Here is a 15370-nt window from a genome sequence, read left to right as displayed (position 1 = left end):
GCTAACACAGGGAAAGCTGAGTATTAACCGGGCACATTGATGTCCAAAACGAATTGGCCTTTATATCTAAAGACAAGGAGAGAATAGATAATGAGTAAGCAACTTATAGCATCTGCCTTTGAAACTTAGACTAAGGTAAAGTGACTTGCAGAGTCACAAGACAAACGAAAGGAAGGCAGACCTGGGCTTCGGGCTCACTACTCTGAAAGTTAAGGAATAATGATTCTGTTGATATGTTTGCTTTTTGAGTTGAAAATGAAGTTGCTTGACAAAAAACATGATAATTATTGATTTTAAACACTCTTTGGGATGCACAAATTTGACTTATTTATTATTGATCATGATAGAAGTAAAATACCTTACTTAAAACACTGGTAATAGGCCCCAAATTAGAAATGCAACTTATGAATTTGACACTATATCTTGTTCCACTCTAGGCGTTCATATTTTTCCACTGTAAGGTGCGCAGGTATGCCGAATATTGTTATGTAGTCTTTCTTTTTCTGTCTTTAAAAATACATACAGTTTAATGAAATAGGCTAGATTTAATTTCTAAAAGTTTTTTCCTATTGTTTTATTTATTTATTTATTTTACATCTTTATTGGAGGATAATTGCTTTACAATGGTGTGTTAGTTTCTGCTTTACAACAAAGTGAATCAGCCATACATATACATATGCTCCCATATCTCTTCCCTCTTGCGTCTCCCTCCCTCCCACCCTCCCTATACCAGCTCTCTAGGTGGTCACAAAGCACCGAGCTGATCTCCCTGTGCCATGCGGCTGCCTCCCACCAGCTATCCACCTTACGTTTGGTGGTGTATATATGTCCATGCCTCTCGCTGGCTTCGTCACAGCTTACCCTTCCCCCTCCCCATATCCTCAAGTCCACTCTCTAGTAGATCTGTGTCTTTATTCCTGTCTTACCCCTAGGTTCTTCATGACATATTTTTTTCTTAAATTCCATATATATGTGTTAGAATACAGTATTTGTCTTTCGCTTTCTGACTTACTTCACTCTGTATGACAGACTCTAGGCCCATCCACCTCATTACAAATAGCTCAATTTTGTTTCTTTTTATGGCTGAGTAATATTCCATGGTATATATGTGCCATATCTTCTTTATCCATTCACCCGATGATGGACACTTAGGTTGTTTCCATCTCTGGGCTATTGTAAATAGAGCTGCAATGAACATTTTGCTACATGACTCTTTTTGAATTATGGTTTCTCAGGGTATATGCCCAGTAGTGGGATTGCTGGGTCATATGGTAGTTCTATTTGTAGTTTTTTAAGGAACCTCCATACTGATCTCCACAGTGGGTGGAGATAAGTGTAGGTCACAGATAAGGTGACCTACATTCCCACTAACAGTGCAAGAGGGTTCCCTTTTCTCCACACCCTCTCCAGCATTTACTGTTTCTAGATTTTTTGATGATGGCCATTCTGACTGGTGTGAGATGATATCTCATTGTAGTTTTGATTTGCATTTCTCTAATGATTAATGATGTTGAGCATTCTTTCATGTGTTTGTTGGCAGTCTGTATATCTTCTTTGGAGGAATGTCTGTTTAGGTCTTCTGCCCATTTTTGGATTGGGTTGTTTGTTTTTTTGTTATTGAGCTGCATATAAATTTTGGAGATTAATCCTTTGTCAGTTGCTTCATTTGCAAATATTTTCTCCCATTCTCAGGCTTGTCTTTTCATCTTGTTTATGGTTTCCTGTGCTGTGCAAAAGCTTTGAAGTTTCATTAGGTCCCATTTGTTTATTTTTGTTTTTATTTCCATTTCTCTAGGAGGTGGGTCAAAAAGGATCTTGCTGTGATTTATGTCATAGACTGTTCTATGTTTTCCTCTAAGAGTTTGATAGTTTCTGGCCTTACATTTCCGTCTTTAATCCATTTTGAGCTTATTTTTGTGTATGGTGTTAGGGAGTGATCTAATCTCATACTTTTACAGGTACCTGTCCAGTTTTCCCAGCACCACTTATTGAAGAGGCAGTCCTTTCTCCAATGTACATTCCTGCCTCCTTTGTCAAAGATAAGGTGACCATATGTGCGTGGGTTTATCTCTGGGCTTTCTATCCCGTTCCATTGATATGTATTTCTCTTTTTGTGCCAGTGCCATACTGTCTTGATTACTGTAGCTTTGTAGTATAGTCTGAAGTCAGGGAGTCTGATTCCTCCAGCTCTGTTTTTCGTTCTCAAGATTGCTTTGGCTATTCAGGGTCTTTTGTGTTTCCATAGAAATTGTGAAATTTTTTGTTCTAGTTCTGTGAAAAATACCAGTGGTAGTTTGATAGGGATTGCATTGAATCTGTAGATTGCTTTGGGTAGTAGAGTCATTTTCACAATGTTGATTCTTCCCATCCAAGAACATGGTATATCTCTCCATCTATTTGTATCATCTTTAATTTCTTTCATCAGTGTCTTATAATTTTCTGCATACAGGTCTTTTGTCTCCTTAGGTAGGTTTATTCCTAGATATTTTATTCTTTTTGTTGCAATGGTAAATGGGAGTGTTTTCTTGATTTCACTTTCAGATTTTTCATCATTAGTGTATAGGAATGCCAGAGATTTCTGTGCATTAATTTTGTATCCTGCTACTTTACCAAATTCATTGATTAGTTCTAGTAGATTTCTGGTAGCATCTTTAGGATTCTCTATGTATAGTATCATGTCATCTGCAAACAGTGACAGCTTTACTTCTTCTTTTCCGATTTGGATTCCTTTTATTTCCTTTTCTTCTCTGATTGCTGTGGCTAAAACTTCCAAAATTATGTTGAATAAGAGTGGTGAGAGTGGGCAACCTTGTCTTGTTCCTGATCTTAGTGGAAATGGTTTCAGTTTTTCACCATTGAGGATGATGTTGGCTGTGGGCTTGTCCTATATGGCCTTTATTATGTTGAGGAAAGTTCCCTCTATGCCTACTTTCTGGAGGGTTTTTATCATAAATGGGTGTTGAATTTTGTCGAAAGCTTTCTCTGCATCTATTGAGGTGATGATACGGTTTTTCTTCTTCAATTTGTTAATATGGTTTATCACATTGATTTGCGTATATTAAAGAATCGTGGCATTCCTGGAATAAACCCCACTTGATCATGGTGTATGATCCTTTTAATGTGCTGTTGGGTTCTGTTTGCTAGTATTTTGTTGAGTATTTTTTCATCTATGTTCAACAGTGATATTGGCCTGTAGTTTTCTTTCTTTGTGACATCCTTGTCTGGTTTTGGTATCAAGGTGATGGTGGCCTTGTTGAATGAGTTTGGGAGTGTTCCTCCCTCTGCTATATTTTGGAAGAGTTTGAGAAGGACAGGTATTAGTTCTTCTCTAAATGTTTGATAGAATTCGCCTGTGAAGCCATCTGGTCCTGGGCTTTTGTTTGTTGGAAGATTTTTAATTTAAAAGCAGTAATTGCCAAAAACATTAAAAATGATCTAAATGTTCTAGAATAGAAAACAGATTAGTACAGTCAGACTGCTTTTGCTGTGCACATGCGGATTAGCTGGGCTGAGGGAGTTTAAATGTCTAGTTTAAGGTTACTCTGGTATTAACTCATAGAGCCAAGGTTTGACTCATATTTCTTTTCTCTTCTCTAGATTTGCTTGAATTTTATTTACCTCATTCTTTTTAAAAGCTTTTTGTTTCCTTACTGTTTCTGTCATTTAAAAACATGTTTAATATATTCTTCTTTTCTAGGTGCTCAATTAATGTTAGTTGAATAAATATAAATATTCAGTCTGGTTATTATTGTTATGTAGGATATATATGTGTATATATGCATGTATGTATCTCATGCTACATGACACTTTTTAAAAACTATAACCACTTAATTGAGATAGAATTCATTTATCATACAATTCACTTGTTTTAAATTATACAAAGTATATTCACAGACTTGTACGGCCTTCAATAGAATTAATTTTAGGACACTTTCATCGCTTCAGAAAGTAACTTTGTTTCCATTAACAATCACTCTTCATTCTTCCATTCCCCTCTCTCCTTCCTAGGCAACCACTAATCTTTCTAAATCTGTAAATTTGCCTATTTTGTACATTTCATGTAAATGGAATTATACTATATGTGATCTTTTGTGACAGGCTTCTTTCACGTAGTATATATTTACAAGTTCATCCCAGTTGTAGCATGTATCTGCACTTCATTCATTTTTTATGGCCTAATAATACTCCATTGTATGGGTATACCACATTTCATTTTATTTTTTTTTGTGGTACATGGACCTCTCACTGTTGTGGCCTCTCCCGTTGTGGAGCACAGGCTCTGGACGCGCAGGCTCAGCAGCCATGGCTCACGGGCCCAGCCGCTCCGCGGCATGTGGGATCTTCCCGGACCGGGGCACGAACCTGTGTCCCCTGCATCAGCAGGCGGACTCTCAACCACTGTGCCACCAGGGAAGCCCTACCACATTTTATTTATCCATCCTCAGTTGATAGACATTTGGGTTGTTTCTACTTTTGGGTGGTGTCATGTACAAGTTCTTTTGTGGATGCATGTTTTTATTTCTCTTGGATTTATACCTAGGAGTGGAATTGCTGGATCATATGGTAACTCTACATTTAACTTTTTGAGAAACTGCCAGATTGTTTTCCGAAGTGACTGCACTGTTTTGTATTTCCATAAACACTTTGTGAGGGTTCAATTTCCCATTGTTTTAATGTCGTTTATTTTTAAATATGTGCTTTCCTGCAAACACTATAAATTTTGGAGAAAGAAAAGGCCATTCTCCTTGGAAAAAAATCCAGGTTGGTCAGGAGAAGATTCTGACTAATGAGATCAGTTAACATCAGGAATGGCTGGAATCTTCCAAAGAGGGTATGAGAGGGAGGGCTATGAAATGCCCAAAGACATGCTTGAATAACTGAGGACAAGGATTCATACCTGAAGACTATCTATGGTGTTTTCATGTTTTCAAGAGAGGTAGAGTTTGGTTTAGTTACCTTATGTCAGAAAATTACCTATGAAAAAAACACCTTGAAAATTTGTAGTGTATTTTTAATAGCCTTGAACAAGTCTAGAAATATTATTGATTGAAGTTAAGCAGAGATGAGGCCTACAAATTAATATTTAGTGAAAGATTCCAAATGTGTCATAAAATCTCAGCATTTTGATCAGGGTTTTATGAAAATTTCCTGGAGAGAATACCTTTAGACGCAGGCCAAAATTCATTTTCAAGACCTACTGTTGGAACCTTGACCAGTTGGGTTAACTTAAAAGAGCATTGGACAAAATGACATTTAATGAAATTCAAAATGCAGAACATAGTCACATTGCATATTTAAGTAAAAGCCTACCAGGAAAGAAAAACTTTATCTCTAGATGCATTGAGATCTGTCAGTGACCAAATTGTATGTTTGGATTCTTTGAAGTTTGAGATGCTACAAGGTTAATTTTTTGCCGCGAGAAAGAAAAGAGCAGCAGCAATAACAAATAATAGAGAATTAATAATGATCTCAAAATAATTTTAAAAGTCTTGGGAATACCAAATAAACAGCACAATCAATAATTTAAAACAGCATCAATAATAAATGCACTGAATAAAAGGAAAACGGCCAAGTCCAGTTATGAGATGTTTCAAAGTAAATAGAGCCATATATAAGAGGGGGAAAAAAGTAAACATGTAGATGTTACTGATGATTTCAGTGAAATGTCATGTTGTGGGTCCTGTTCTTTTGTGTTTGGGGTGTATATATGTGAAGTAAAAGCTAAGGAGGAAATTAAATATGTCATTCTCCCACAGAACTCCTCAAAAAATGTTTTTGGATAAGAAATTGTTCTGTAGCTCTTGATGTAATTTCTATTTATATTCTATTATTCATAGACTGTCTTAAGAGGTTAATTTTTAATAATCTACGTAATGAAATTCTACAGTTATTCTCAAATAAGTCACTGCCCATTGTGCATATGATAATAAGAGATCACTTAAGATTGCAGTATAGTATATGGAATTCTTGGAAATTCTTCTAATTCACTTTTATTTTATAGATCCAGTTAACTACTGTGATAGTAAGCCATGGCTGTTCTTGGTCTTGCATTTCAGAAAATAATATGTATTTAACTGTATCATCTTCTATTTTATATGGGATTATCATGTAATTTTTCATGCAAACCATGTCACTTTCTAAGAGTAAAATGGGGGGGCACTATTAATAATTATGCCAGAAAAATATGTCAAGAGTAGGACTTAGACAAACTGGATTATACGGCCACTATCTGTATAAAGATTTTAGTCCTAACGGAACTTCAAATTTAACTTGATTTGTTCAAACTAAAAACCACCAAAATGTTCATCAACTGTAAAATGGATAATTAGGTGCTTACATAATAGACTACTTATATTTATGTAATGCTGTATGTATACAATGGAATACTATAAAACAAAGAAAAAGAATGAGGTACTGCTATGTGCAACAGCATGGTTGAAACTCAGACATAGGTTGAGTTGAAGAAGCAAGATACTCAAAAATGGACGAAACTAACATATAGTAATAAAAGTGAGCGTATTACTCTTTTTATGGAGTGTTAATAGAACAGAGGGCCACCTAAGATCCTAGAAATATTGATCTGGTTGGTAAACACTTATTTTTACATGTGTAAAAATTCATTATCTTATGATTTGGGCACTATACTGCATTAAATAAATGAACAAATATAAAACAGAAACAGACTTATAGATACAGAAAGCAAACAGATGGTTGCCAGAGAGGTGGGCGGTAAGGGGATTAGTGAAATAGGTGAGGGAAATTAAGAGGTACAAACTTGCATTTACAAAATAAATGAATCACAGGATGAAATGTACAGTGTGGAGAATATAGTCAATAATAGTGTAATATCTTTGTATGGTGACAGCGGGTAACTAGACTTATCCTGGTGATCCTTTTGTAATATACAGAAATATCGAATTACTGTGTTGTACCCCAGGAACTAACATAATGTTGTAGGTTAATTATACTTCAAAAACCAACCTAACACACAGGCTCATAGAAAAAGAGATCGGATTGTTGGTTACCAGAGTTGGGAGGAGGGGGAATTGGCCGAAGGTAGTCAAAAGGTACAAACTTTCAGTTATGAGATAATTAAGTACCAGGGGTATAATGTACAACATGATTAATGTAATTAACACTGCTGTATGTTGTATAGGAAACTTGTTAAGAGAGTAAATCCTAAGAGTACTCATCACAAGGAAAAGCATATTTTTAAATTTTCTTTTATATCTATATGAGATGATGGATGTTCATTAAACTTATTATTCATGATGTATGTAAGTAATACATACAGCACCTTAAACTTATACAGGGCTGTATGTCAATTATGTCTCAAGAGAACTGGAAGAAAAAACAAAACGTAATGTTAAACAAATGTAGAGAAGAGATGGTATTTCTAGGCATACAGAGCGCTGTCATCTGGCTAAGGTAAACAGATGCTGGTCACACAAAAAGAAAAAGAAAAATGAAGAATATGCTTACTGCCTGGCCCCGTGTCAGGTGAAATCTCCACCTGATACCTACCAGAGATACCTTTCCAGCTAATCTTAAACTTCTGGAGTCAAAGATGCTCCCTGCTATTCTTTGAATCAAGCTTTGTTCTTTCCCATATTTATGAATTTACTCATGCTGAATTCTGTTTCTTAAATACCCTTTCCCTTAATAACTGCCTGTCAAAATCTTCCTCGTTCTTCAAAACCCCGCTCAAATACTTACTGTATGATTTCTCCCTCAGTCACACTTAGAGGTCTTGCCTCTGTTTTTCATTTTATACCCAACTTTGGTCCATGTATCTTTTTTCCAGTTTTTAAATTCTTCATTCAGTGGACACATTGGGCATTAGGCTTGGACAAGAGAATATGTTGGTGCATGGGACCAAGGCTTTGTTCTGGAGAAACCCATAATTAGATAATCATCCTTTCCATAGTATGCCTTCTAATGTAGGTATTTTGTGTCCCTATCAAAAGTCCCTCTACTAGATTAAAACTCCTTAAAGTTGGGGAAAAGGGAAGAGGGGGAGGGCAAATCTTATTCATCTGTACATTCCCCATAATGCCTCAGCAACAGTAAAAATAGATAATAAATGCGGTGAATTGAAATAACTTCATTTGGTTGAATTGCTTGAAAATTTTATGTGGGAAAATATTATAATGGATTTCACAATTTGACTAACAATAGGTGGCTGATAAGATTTGTTAGTGCTTTTAATAACTCAGGTTCATTGTAGAGGAAATATACCACCTATAATTTAAGCTTTTCCCCAATAAAATGCCTTCCCAAGGTTTCAGCAGAGACTGTGCAAATTAAGTTAATGTGGTGCAAATGATTTCTGCTTCCGTCCGTTTTAAACATGAGTCCTTTCACCAGCCGGGCATAAGATAGATAGGATCTGTCAGGAAGACCTCTAGGAGGTGAACTTTTATACTCCATACTACTTTGTTTCCAATGTGCCCATGTATTATCCTGGGCATGTGAGTATCTTGTGCCAAATTCACTTTGAGTTAGATTCAAGTCACTGAGCACTTTTGGGGAACTAATTTATAAATTTCAGTTTAGATGGTTTTGTTCTCTTAGGACTTCCCTCATATTATTATTTATCTTCAACTATTATTGAGATTTTTATTAGGTTACATCAAAGATGATCTGTCAGATACAATGATATGCTATTCTACTCTATTATGTAATGCTTCCGACTTTCTTAATTCCTTATACTCAGTGTTATATTTAGATGGAATCCCAAGTTCTATGTGTGTAAAAAGTCACAAACAGATGTGTAACAATAAAAATAAGAAGAGGTATACCTACACATTTGATTCAATATACAAATCATTTAACGAGCAAACTAAATTTCATTGTTCCTGTTTATTTTTCATTTTGTAGATGCAACTATTCAATATGTTTTATGACAAAATATGGTCATGAAAATGATCTTTATCTGGGAATTTGGTGTCTTGCCCTTATAAAAAATATTCTACTTTTTAAAAAAGTAGGTGGATGGAAATTTCACAAAGAATACTTACTAAAAACTGTGAAGTCCCTGTCAATGGACACATTACATTGTGTGTAATCATCTGTCAGAGAAGCTATACAGATAGTTGCTACATTGATTAAGAGGTTGGTCTTGATGAGCTCTTAGAATACTTACAATTCCACATGTCTGAGAAGAAAAGAGATAGGTGTCCCAGAATTGAGATCTTTAAACAAGAATGGAATATATCGGCTAGGACAATACTACTAATAAAGGCCCCAATTTATTGAGCACATACTATTTTCAAGGCACTTGGTAAACAGATTTAAATTGCTCTATGATGATCTTCATAAAATAAATACCAAGTTTACATTTTTTCACAAATTACAATAAATCTAAGTTGATGGCCTTACTTCCAAAATTGGTCTGAATTCCAACATCAGTCATTTTCCATTGGTAATCCTTTTTCTTCCTTGCGCAGTGCATGAAAATGGTCTTGGTTTTTAAATCCACACTTGACACTTTGGATTTTTCTATTCCCTGGGCCTGTTTGGTCATATAAGGGTGGGCATTCCCACTGGTGCACCTCTACCTGTAGAACAAATCTGTCAGAGGGCCTCCATTGAGATGCCAAGACTAGATAGTCTGGTTTTCATTTTCATCCCAAACTTAAACTCTTGCTGTGTCTGCTACCTTAAGAACGTGGCTTTTGGTCTGGTTCAGGGATCCTCTAAGCACAGTGTCAAATTCCAGGATATCAACACATCTGGAACCTCTATTCTTTGACCTTTGATTCCCCAAGTGAACATTCCATCACCATAGGCTTAAAGGCCTGTTAGGGTTTGACTTCTTGGCCTTTTAAAAACAACTTTAGAAAATATTCTTGAAGGATAAGGAAAACCTAGAACTTGGGGATAGAGGCCTGAATACCCTCCTGTACATTGGAGGGAAGAGGGGGGAAAAAAAAAGGAAGTTTACAACACATTCTATTTTGTTCCTTTCTACTAAATCTATAGTAACAAGAAATAATTTGTCAACAGATTATCCCACTGAATGAACTTCTCAAGAAAATTTCTGTTATACTCCACAGATATTGAATTAAATACTTACAACAACATTACAACATAGGAAGTTTTGCCCCATTTCATAGATGTGGATGCTGAGGCTTAATAAAGGGAAGCAACAATTCAAAGTTCACACAGCTAATAGGTAGGGGAACCATGATTTAAGATGTAGTCTATCTGATTGGAAAGCTTGTATGCATAGTCACTGGAGCATACCACCTCTACAGTATCAGTATCCTCGTCATGAACAATTCACCCAGAATATTCTGAACAACTATGTAGGAGGTTTGTAAATCTTTCTCCTTATGTGAATATAATGAACACATTTGAAATAATATAGCATGGTTTATATTAGAGTCAACTCCAAGTTCAGTTAATTCATAAAAGTTAGTAAATGGAGCGACTTGTCAAAAGCTGTGAAGTGTCTAAGATTTTAGTCTATTTACAGGGTAACAAGTTAGCCTGCAGCAGTTTCATGGATGTTTGCAGAACACAGGAGGGGACAACCTAAGTGGTCCCAGTTTGATGTGCGCACACACAGTGGGTTTCTTTACAAGACAGAAACTCTGAGCTGAGAGAACCCACATCTTTTATAATGGGCAGTAAGACTTACTGTCCTTTGCTCTGGATAAGGATGGTCTCTCTATCTCCCAAAGCTGTTCACTATACAAATGCCTTTCACATGATTACTCAGAATGAAAGGGCAGTCAATGCCTTGCTTATAAGGTGTACAGAGATGTAAGAGATCCATGGAGAATGTTCTCCCGACTTTACCACCTAGAATGAATAGATTGAAAAGTTTGTTTGAATAAGTGTTCAATTTGGTGTGAACTCTTATTTTTCTGTATCGAACTAACTCGTTGCTTTGGAGTTGTGTGGACACTGCCTAATTATTTTTTGTTTAGTAAAGCATACACTTGTTTGAGCAAAAATTCACGATTGTAGATCCCTACAAATGTCCCATAAGTAAATAAGTGATGAGGTTTGGGTATAAGGCAACTATTAAATGGGCTCAGCGTTGGAGACACAAGCATGAAAGCTGAGGACTGTGGTAAAGGACACGTGCATTCCATTTAAAGGGAGCGGTGACTTAGGTTGGTTAGTTGTTTCCAGATTTTCCAGTTATTTAAGACAAGTCAGAATCCAGTGTGTATGTAAAACCTCCTGATTTTTCAAAGTAGGCAACTTAATAGTTTCAACAACAACCTCAGCAAAACTAATAACATAAAAATAAAATAAATATAATTTTATATATAATTTTATATATAAAATATATATATATTTTTTTGTATGATGCATATTTCATACAGAAATGTGTACAGATTAGATTTGGCCTGTAGATTCCTGTTTTCATCCTCTGATTTAGCATTTAAGTAAGAGGAGAAATAGGAGAAGAAATGAAATACAGTTCCTGGGTCCCCTAGGTCTGAGAACATTCATCTGATTTAATGGTATTACAAATGATTCATATAAATTGAATATTCCCAGAGATAATCATTTTAATTTCTACTATTCATTAACTTTCATTCTTTTCTAGTAACACTATAAAAAGGACCCGTGTGTACATTTTTTCCTGTAGTGTTTGAACAACTGTGCCTTAAAAATTACTGAATACAGCAACACTTTTTAAAAGAAAAAATAAAGATCATCTCGTGTTGCCATGCTATTTTTTTCTTCCATTTTTTGAAATGCATCAGCTACATATGTTTCGCATAGTGGTCTGTATTTGAGAAGTCAAATTCAAACCACTGGTTAAGAATGACAAGGCGTCTAAAAGAATGGATCAATTTTGACTTATCCAAGTGATTTTACTGAGCTGTCAGGATTAGACTTCTTCCACTGTGATTTAAATAGTACCCGAGAGAGAGAAACCATGTATTTCAGGCAATAAAACTTAGGAAGAGGAAGGATGTTGTTTATAATGGAGAATGTGATGGAGGTAAGGTCCTATGTGTATACAGAACCGAAGATTTTTTAAGGAGAACTCACATTGTTAAAAGCCTCATATTGTTTATATATTGTTATATATATTTCATATATATATATAAGTAAAGTGCATGTATCATAAACCCCATATTTTATTATAATTTGTGTATAATTTAATATTACATATTAAATTTTATATAAATGAATAAGACAAATGAAGTACAGAGTGATCCTAGGAAAGGTAGTTCCATAAATGAGAAAATTATGTTTGCAATTTGAAAGCATGGAGTTTTTCTATCAGACATATTAGAAAAATGAGGAAGGCTAAAAGGTACAGAAATTTTACTGAGAAGGGCGAGCCTTGAATTCTTGTTCCAATTTTGTTACCAATTTGCCATCAGACCTTGGGAAAGGTATTTCAATTGTTTAGATATAAATTTTTACATGTACAATGAGTGGGTTGAAGTAACTGCCAATTTGCTAGACCGTTGGGTAGTTGCAATCTTCTGCTGTGTTTATCTTGATGCCTCTCAGAATGCAGAGTGAAAACAGTTGGTCCTTGGACATTTACTGAGATGCACTAGAAACTCTAGAGATTTCAAGTACTCGTCTGCTCCATGGGCTATAATTGTTTCAAAGATAAATTTTATTTGATCCGTGTAGTATGTTCAGTTTTTTAGAATTATTTGATAAGATTTTAAAATTAGTAGATTTCATATAAAAAACAAGATTTGGGGGTTCTTTTTAAAAATGGGCAAAATTGTGTCCATATTTCTGTCTGCTAACCATTGGTACAGGCCAGGTATCAGCTGGCCCCCTTAAAGGGGGGAGTGCTCACCCATTCTGAAATCATGAATTTTAAGAAGCACTGGTATAGGCATGGTAAAAACGGTACTTTGGGAAGCAAATATAGGGACATCAGACAAAATGGTGAGCATAAGAAGGGATGGAAAATGTAGACTAGTTGGAAACATGTTAATCAAGATTATTTGAAAAACGCTTACATTAGAATCATAGACAGGTGGCATAAAAGTCACTAAAAGGAAGTATGGTTCAATTTCAAAGTTGAGGGATCATTTTCAGCATTCATTAATTTAATAAATGAGGAAACTGAGGCCAGGATAGGTTAAGTGATATGATATGTCCAAGATCATACAGTTCAAGACAAAGACAGGATTGGAATCCATTTTTACTGACTTCTGATCCAATTCCTTTTGTACTACTTCTTTTTTTCCCTCTTTCAAGTCTCCTTCTAAAAGAAGCTCACCTCCACTGAGACTTCACACCACACTGACTGCTGGGCCAAAGTGTGTCAAAAGTGTCAAAAACTGTCTATAAGCCCTTTCAGGGTTGAGCTCTAGAACAGAGAAGCATTCAGAATTAAGTGCCTGGCATAGAAATGGCACCCTAGAGACTTTTTTATGGAAGATGGAAAGATTATTTACTCCAGACAAGTTCCAACATTTTAGGTTAAACTGGATGGCCCTGCTCTGACATGTGAGAGAGGCAGAGAAACCTCATTATATCCCATTTGAAAGATGTATATAATGGTTGGTGATGGATGGAGGAAGGAGATTTCTATGTTACCATAAGGAAAGCCACAATTAATCACATGAAATAATTTCCTTTAATAGGAAGACATCTTAAATTATGGGTCAAATATTGGCTAAAGTTTAGGTGACACATTTCTCATTAGCTTCCCAAACTGTCAACATGGGCTTTCTTTCTTCATTATCCATTCTCTGTTTTGGAGTTCAATCAGGATGGTAGGCTATATGTAATGTTCTACAGAGTTTAATAATATTAAAGACTGCTTAATCACGCAGAGTACAGGTTCTGTTGGAAGAAAATAACCTATGCTACTGAAACTGGAACTTTTATCTATATTGTTAAAAGTGGCTTGAAATGATAATGCCCTAAAACCACCTGCTGTTGTATCAAGTTATTACATTTAGGGATCACATGGTTGACATCAATTTTATCGAAAACAGAGAACTGCCATTTTTAAGCAAATGTAATGGCAGGAGGTAAGCAATTTTAAGGGATTTAGAATTTAGGTATTTGTTTAAATAAACCCAAATTGTAGGCTAAGAATTAAACATACTTAATTTTACCTTGAAAAAGCCAAAATTTAAGGATGGCTCAATCTGTTATCAGAGATGAGCTAATTTCTCTCTGTATCAGGGTGTGAGAGGATTTCTTTCTGACTTAAACATAAGAAATAGTATTGCAGATGTGGGAAGAGAAAGTATGTATATTGCTTTTAGTATATACTTCACAGAAACAATAACCAGAATTTAATTTGCCTGGTTGGAATGATCTTTCTCTTATTATGTGCCAAAGAAATGGCTGCTACCTTGCACATTGTCTGGAAATGTTGTACATACGGAAGAGAACATATTTCATTTATAATTTCAGAGAACATCTTGCACAATATTCTTATAATTTTATTTTCAGCCTAGGTTAATCATCATCATCATCATCATGAAAAGTTATTAAGATTCATTATTGTTATTGCAGGCTGTTATTAGTCTCATTGCCATTTCCAAGGGAAACAGTTGAAATATCTATTAGTGCAATAGTTCTCTCATTCATTGGCTTTTGGCTTTGCCAATCTAATCCCCAAAATAAAAAACCAATCAATATCTGAATATTTGTTTTCTCTTAGAGTTGCTATCTTCATTATGGATGTTTTTAGTGGGACTCTTTACGGAGCCAGAAGAGAGAGAGATATTTTTTTAATTTCATTTAATGAAAATTAGACTGTAAAACATACAGGTTTAGAATCAACTTTATTTTATAATAACTGGATATTTACAGAGTTAAAGGCCCTGAAAATATTGGTCAAATGGTATTAGTATATTCCTAGAGTAGATATGATGGCTAACTTATATTTTATCAGCATTGTCAAATATCGGATCCAAAGTCTCTTGGTATATTTCTGATGAAACTGTATGCTGACATACTGATGGATGATTTATTATATGAAATTGATCCTAAAATGGTACCTATTTTTACAAACAGAAATTGACTTGAAGTTTGTTGTGCTTTGATCTTTGTACTTTAGTTGAAAGATCATATTGCACCTTCTCTTTGCTCTTTAAGAATACCGAAAAATTAAATTCTGCTATGATCCAGAATGTTTCTGTATACATTATTAAAATATAAAATAAATGTCTGGGATGAGTTCAAGATGATTTGATTAAATTTGATTGAATGTTATTTTTCAAGGTGTTTTGTTTTGTTTTATCTGAGTTGTTTTACCAAATCTGTATATTAATTTATTCTGGTTTTCTGTCATGAGCGTGTTTTTCTCCCCTGTCTTTTGACCTTTGAAATTTGAACCTGTTTTATTGCAACCACATTTATTTTATATTAAGTTTTCATTACGGAACTCCCCTTCTACTGGAGG

Source organism: Phocoena sinus, chromosome 3, assembly GCF_008692025.1.
Source record: "Phocoena sinus isolate mPhoSin1 chromosome 3, mPhoSin1.pri, whole genome shotgun sequence".
Taxonomy (NCBI): Eukaryota; Metazoa; Chordata; class Mammalia; order Artiodactyla; family Phocoenidae; genus Phocoena; species Phocoena sinus.
This window is presented reverse-complemented; position numbering follows the sequence as displayed.